Source organism: Hippocampus zosterae, chromosome 2 (assembly GCF_025434085.1).
Source record: "Hippocampus zosterae strain Florida chromosome 2, ASM2543408v3, whole genome shotgun sequence".
NCBI lineage: Eukaryota > Metazoa > Chordata > Actinopteri > Syngnathiformes > Syngnathidae > Hippocampus > Hippocampus zosterae.
Window position 1 is genome coordinate 33,016,596 of NC_067452.1, and position 7,147 is coordinate 33,023,742.

At 40.9% G+C, this 7,147-nt stretch overlaps 1 long non-coding RNA gene across 2 annotated transcripts; it reads left to right on the forward strand.

Annotated features, from left to right (window-relative positions):
* Window positions 1–77: 77 nt before the first annotated feature.
* LOC127596884 (uncharacterized) lies at window positions 78–6,198 on the forward strand. 2 transcript variants are annotated; one of them, XR_007961581.1, is made up of 3 exons: window positions 78–260; window positions 3,254–3,727; window positions 4,349–6,198. It is a non-coding gene; the product is annotated as an uncharacterized LOC127596884 (long non-coding RNA). The 2 variants fall into 2 exon arrangements; XR_007961582.1 differs by lacking the exon at window positions 78–260 and having other exon boundaries at window positions 2,931–3,727.
* The last annotated feature ends 949 nt before the right edge of the window (window positions 6,199–7,147 follow it).

Here is a 7,147-nt window from a genome sequence, read left to right on the forward strand (position 1 = left end):
GACTTGGCGATGGCTCTGTCTGGTATATCAATCCTGGCAGCTACAAAGACAAGTCTCGCGGGGGGCGGGGGGGTGGGGGGGTTCCGACAAGTGTGCCGTTTCACACCTTCCAGGGGCCAAATGGGGTCTCAGTGTGTGTGGGTCGCAACTGGGAACAAAATAGTGGTCTCTGCAAACAGACTGGTGTGTGTCAATCACAGAGGGAAGATAGGACGGAGCTTCCAATGCGGCATGGCCGGACATGAGCACAGTCTGCCACTGTAAGGAGGTTATTTCTAATTAGCGCTTATGTTTTAATATTGTCATTTTGGGAAATGTTTCTCCAGGAAGCCTTATGTGACCTGATTCGCGTACACAATCTGAATGGCAGAAATAGGCGGGTAACTTTAACCCTGGAGAAGCCAAGAACCCTTTTCGTCTTTGGAAAATGATTAATTATACATTAAATGACTGCTATATGTTCACCGAACACCAAAATATATGTTCTTTCAAATATTCAATGTTTTAATCTTAATTTAGGATTAGGGCCAAATTGAGCCCTTTGATATTTAAGGGTAGCATTTGAGTAGCAGAATTTATAGGGGCCAAATTTCACCCCGTGGCTTGTCCAGGGTTTTCAACACAGGCAATGTGACACCCCCCGATCGTGTTCTTGCCCTGGGCAGTCAGTCGTCTGTCAGTGTGCGCGATGTGAAGCATGGATGGTTAAACAGGAGGCCTGTGTATTCGAAAGGTTTTTATTTGCATATGGGTACGCAAAGAGTGACTATCCAGTTTGCATATAAGGTGCTCGCTCCCAAAAGATGAATACCCTTGAAACGAAATCCTTACTGGTACATTTGGAGTCTTAATAGACTTTCTCAAAATGTAAAACTAGATAAGCCCCGAATAATTGAAATTCTGATCAAATGCATGAGATTAAATACATTTTGTGTATTTAATTCAACTGAAAGTTGAATTGGTATCAAAACCTAAACGCAGTTTGCCAGGTTCGAAATGATTAGGACTTGGAATAGTACTATGGAACAAATCTATTGTAATATGAAGAAATTGGCTGTATATCTCTATTTAATTTTCCATTTGGAACTTCCAAATAAAGTTATAAATGATGCCATTCAGTATTAGGCCCATGACAAGGAAATATGTTCCTTTCCAGAGAAGGACAAAAGGGGATGCGATACACACTCGTATCTCTTATCAGTCGGAAAGGTGTGCTGCGTGTGTGGTTTTATTTCTATTTTTGTCTGCGGCCATCTTAGTTATAAAATCCAACACGTGCCGCTCGTTTGCAGCTAACCTGTTGGACAGGTTGTAAAACGGATAAACCTGAGGCACCAACAGTCCACTTTGCGGTCGTTATGACTTTGATGTACAACACTACTTTATTGTTCTCTCAAAATCTCTTCTTTGATGAGCTAAGGAACCGGTGACAATTTCAAAGAAAGTTGATTTGATCAACAAAGTGAAGCCGACTGATTGAGCTGCTTGTATGACTAACATCAGGTTTAGTGTGCAACAAGATCAAAATGAACCGGGGAAAGTTAATGTTCTCATTTGATGACTGGCACAAGAGAACTTTGTTATGAATGTCGGTACGTAAGATGAATACATAAATGGTTTGTTCACAATAAACATCTTAGAAGTGCAGCTATTACAAAAACACATCCAAAAAGACCTTTAATATAATGCCAACATTTTATATTTGAATGATAGACAGACTGACTATCAATCAATAGATACATACTCCTGTTATTCTTAAATTAAATGAGATGCCGTTATAATATGTGGCCCATCATGGAGAAATATGAAAGTAGGCTTGTTGCCACAGCCAGCCAGCGTGTTGACTCATACATCTCCCCCCAGTATTCCTCACAGGCACGAGGAAGTTGACGTCCTGCAAAATATTCCCGGGGTTTCCTGCGTTATCTTGTTTCAGTTTTCCATTCATATGTTCAAGTAGGATTCATCATCCGCCCAGCCCCTCCAAAAAAAAAAAAAAGATGACGGAAAGAGACTTACTCATGTACCGGCAACTTCATTTACAGTAGATCAGACCACTGTTCTTGAGCGCATTAGTGTGTTGCGAGAGATCACCAGGTGTGTCATGGGAAATTATGCAGTGTTGCTTAATTGGTCTAAAAATACACATTTCTTCAATTAAAGTACTGGTGTCAAAGTCAAAGTCCGGGGGCCAGATTTGGCCCCCAACATCATTTTATGTGGCCCGCGGAAGCAAATCCTGCGTGTCAACTATCAAGATTCTTGTTGAAATCGAAACCGAAATTTTCACGGGCAATAAATAACGTTGAGATTTTGCACCGGCCCTCCGTCGGAAGCCGTAACTCCAAAGTGGCCCGCGACAAAAAATGAGTTGGACAACCCTGAATTCAAGGTTGCACAGCGAACATGTGATGAGCTCATAGGCCTCAACGGCCGTGGGTTCAAATCAGGCCTCCGGCATTCCTGTGTGGAGTTTGGATGCTGAGTGGAATGACAAAAGAAGTTAAATAATCTCAGGATCAACATTTGAAAAACAATAAAAGTGCATAGAAACAATGATACATTTCTTAATAGTTGTAGTCTGGAGCGCTTTCTACATTGTCTCATCATTAGTATATTTATATTAGGCATACATATTGTAATTGCAGAGTAAATAGATTGTGTGTAACACATTATTTCAACCTTTTAACCTGTTTATGACCTCCCAGGTTCACAAAGTGCCTGATAATATTCATCCATTCTCTTTTGTTTTCACCAAGCTCCATCACCCATTTCAACAGGAATAAGAAATTTGTAACTGAATTGACATTTTCATATCTAAATTTGATCTAGCCCACTGAGAAGTGAACAACTCGAATATACCGTTAAAAAAACATTCAAAGCCCACAATATCACGAACATACTTTTATGGTTTTGGTTTTCCTTCACAGGTGACATAGCTTGGCTGGCACCGTGGACGTATAAGTATACTTGCTCGTCAGAAAAAGTGCCAAAAGTGTCTTTGGCCAATGAGATTTCGATATCGTGACTGACTTTGCATCGAGTATCTGCGCTGTCAATGTGCGATTGTGAAGTGACAAATGTGAAACATGCAAGTCTGAACGCGCTTATTTCATATTGCTCAACGGGGCTGGTGTGTTCATAACAGCTCGTGTGAGTTTGTCGCATGATGTGTCAAACCCTTTTTATTCATATTTTCCAATGGAACTGATACAATCTTAATCTCCCTCTCTCCGTGTGTGGTGTGGCTGAGGAGTCGCTCTCTGTTGTTTATCCTAGACTCAGCGGGTGAGAGAGACGGTGCTAAAGTCACACCTTGGCCCACTTCAACGGAGCCTTGGGTCTGAGAGCACAAACATCAGGTGTTCAGTCGAAACTCCACCGTGCCAAAGTTCTCACACGGGATCAGCATAAAGGAATCTTAATTGGACCCCCGGCACTCCTTTGAAGGCGAGATCAACAACAAATTCATTCCTCACATTCTGTTTCGTATGTGATAAGCACCAAACTGGAAAATTCATTTGTATTTCTCTCTAATTTTCTCAGGATAAAAACATTAAATATTGAGGCAGAAAGTCACATACTCAGGATAAATGGTTTGGTATCCATCTATATGTCTGTCTGGAATCAGATAGATCTCTTTCTCTTCCTCTCTCTATATCCACACATGTACACTTTATTTCTTTAACATGACTTTTTGAACAACCTTTGTTGCTCTAACACCGGGGTCCCCAAAACTTTTTCCTGTGAGGGCCACATAACTTTTCCCTTCTCTGATAGGGGGCCAGTGTCAGTTTGTAACAGAAACAGTGTGACAATCGTAGGGGAGCTAAAAAAATGTATCGTTTTCCAGAAAGCCACACATAAGCAAATAACCCTTTCCAGGTTCTTTACAGAAGAAAAGTCAGGAAACAAATAATAACACTATTAATGAAATAAAAAATAACTAAATAACCCTCTCTGAGTTCTTCACAGAAAAAACAGGAAATAAATAATAACTAAATAACTCTCTCTGGGTTCTTCATAGAAAAAAAAGCCATGGAACATTAACTTTCTGTTGTGCCATGTACAATCTTAACAGATAAAAGTTCAGCTCAGTTGTCAGAGCAGAATCTCTCTGACACATATGAGCAGTCTCTTAAAGTTTTTGTGTTCCTTCCTTATAATCCTTTTGTAGGTTCCAGTAGGCTTGTAGAGACCGCTGTTTGCAGTTAGGGGGTTTTTGGGGCGTTTTTAACACAGTGACGGGTCATTTTGACCCGAGAACAACAGGAGGGTTAGAGGGCCGGGCCAAATGTGCTGACGGGCCGCGGGCCGTAGTTTGGGGACCCCGTGCTCTAACACAAAGCTGTGCCCTTGTACTTTAGTTTATTTTCCAACCAGAAGTACATTTTTTTTGTCTTATCATTTTCACAGTGTAATAACCACAGTAAGTTCATGCACACATAACCACACATGCACGTGTCGATGACTATACATCACTACTTGTCTGCAGGCTTATTAAACATTGTCTGTTTGTTTGAAGGAACTACTTGAAGTTTAAACACACCTGGAGCATTTGTCAGTTGTTGACACATCTTCCGGAAAAAAAAAAAAAACAAAAAAAACACTTCCAAAACACATGTATGACAAAAATGCCACTTTAACCCTTTCAGGGACAACGGTTACTACAGTGGACAGCTTATCATCTTATCAGGTAACGGAGTGCAGGATAAGTTACTCAGAGATTCCAACATTGTATTTCATCTCATTGAGCAACAAACATAATAATCAACTGTTTAATTAATGCCGCTTTAATCGTGACATCATTATTAGCTTCATCAAGGCAGAAATTCATATGCAGCTCTTGCATCGAATATGTTTACTCTGTGCAAGTGTTAAAAGAGTTTGTGGCAGGCCGGTATGCGTTGTCACCAAATTCATGGATTGAATTTGGTGACATTTGATTTTTTTTTTTGGTTGATTGCATTTAATAGGGTTAAAATGGTGTGTGCAGAGGAAGCAGAGGGTGCGGCGACCATTTGAGTTGGGAGTTTTAGAGAGGGTAAAGAGAGTGTGCTCAGCTGTCTGCGCAGCTCACAGTGAAAGGAGAACATCTTGGGACACTACCAAGCAATCGTGTTGTAGCAAGTGAGCCAAGGTTCAAAGATTTAGATCTTGTCTCAAACTTGGATCACATTTGGAACATCTTTATTTCATTTTTGTATTGCTCCATTTGCAATAGTGCAAAATGTCTAGAATTATATTCATATTTTACAGTTCAAATAAATAGTCATCACATAGAAGCAGAGCAGAAACTTAAAATCATTGTTACAGTCACGTTCACACTGAATAACATGGATTCATGGAGCCATCTTCCTATTTACAGGACATTTTGATCGACATGCGATTCTTGGTCCTTCACTGCATAATTAAACACTAACAGTATCTCCATTAGACATGGGCACATTCATTTAACTGGATCCTTTCTGAAAAACAATAGCAAAAAATGAGGTAGAAACTGAAAACCTTGAACAAAATACGAAAAGGGCAATGTCTCGCAACAGTTTGCAATAATAATGTGGGATTTTCCTGTTTGTTAGCCATGATGTTATGTTGCATCTTGATGTTGCAAGTTCAACACGGGAGAGGAAGGCGGGGGGGACAAAAAGAACTGTTGGGGTTATTTCCACACATATTCATACTTGGCATTGAGTAATAGAAGTTGGGTGGGTGCTGCAATTTATTTTTTACATGACGCTGTAATTTTTTGGTATATTTTTTTTTTAAAGTCATCAGTCCTCCTTGTGCATTTGTGGTATTTGAGTCACATGATCATCTGACAAGTGGGAGTGGGGAAACTCATGTAAACTAGCCATGAGTATGGAAGCATTGATCTGAACCACTTTAACCACACATGGGTCGTGGGCATGCTGGAGCCTATCCCAGCGGTCTTTGGGCAGTAGGCGGGGTACACCCTGAACTGGTCGGCAGCCAATCGCAGGGCACACAGTGACAAACAACCACTTGCGCTCACAATCACACCACGGGACAATTTAGAGTGTTCCATTAATCTGCCACCCATGTTTTTGGAATGTGGGAGGAAATGGGAGTACCCGGAGAAAATCCACGCAGGCACGGGTAGAACGTGTAAATTGTGTCAAACTGAGTGCACAACATTGCTACAACTAGTAGAGGCCACCATTGAGTGGAACCAAATGAGTTTGCAGCCTTTACAAGTTTGACTTCAACGATGGAAAATGTTGCTTTATCCACCCAACTTCTCCAAGCATCATTCTGTCCAAAGTGAAAGGAAACAAGGTGGAAACAACCATGATGTTATTGCTAAAGTTACTCATTCTCCATTACGGAGAAGTCATTCGATGCCCACCCTTAAGGGAAACAAATGGAATTCTGCATCACAGCTAATCTTGTTAACGCTGCGGACGCAACCACACTATCCTGCTCTCACGACATATCACACATAAATAAATATATTAAAACACTTTTAAACAGGCATCTCATGTTGTCTTCAATTACCATTTTACAGATAAACATATAAATATTTATATAAGAATCTCGTGTTTTCTTCTCTTAACATCTTACAGGAAAACATCTGAACATCCACACACCTTTATAAATACTTGAAAATTCCTCACATCAAAGTTTGGAACTCCTTTAGACACGAGAGCTTGGCTTGTCGTGTTACGTGCATGCTGTCTCACAGCGCACTGCGGTGTGGGTTGAGGGTGTGGCATGTTACTGCCACCTAGCGTGACATTAGCGGTACTACCTCATTTTCACCTCCCCGTTTGGGAGGCGATGCCAGCCAGCTGTTGTGGAATAAACATGCAGTTTGCTTTAAGCACCCCGTGAGCTACATTCTAGTTTTTTTATACTGCAAATACTACATTTTGGGGTAGTAGCAAATACAGGTTTGCGCAATCTTCTTTAGTTTATGTTCATATCTTGAGGAGAGAGCGCGTGGCTGAATAGGACGCCGCTCAGAAGGGCAAAATATTCTGTCATCGTACAAAATAGACCTCTGGGGTGGCAGTAGCTCAGTCTAATCTGTCCGAATTCAGATTTTCATGACATTTTTGATGGCCAATCTGTAGCAAAAGTGCCATTAATAACGGCCAGGAGCCTCATTTTACCCCCCCCCCCC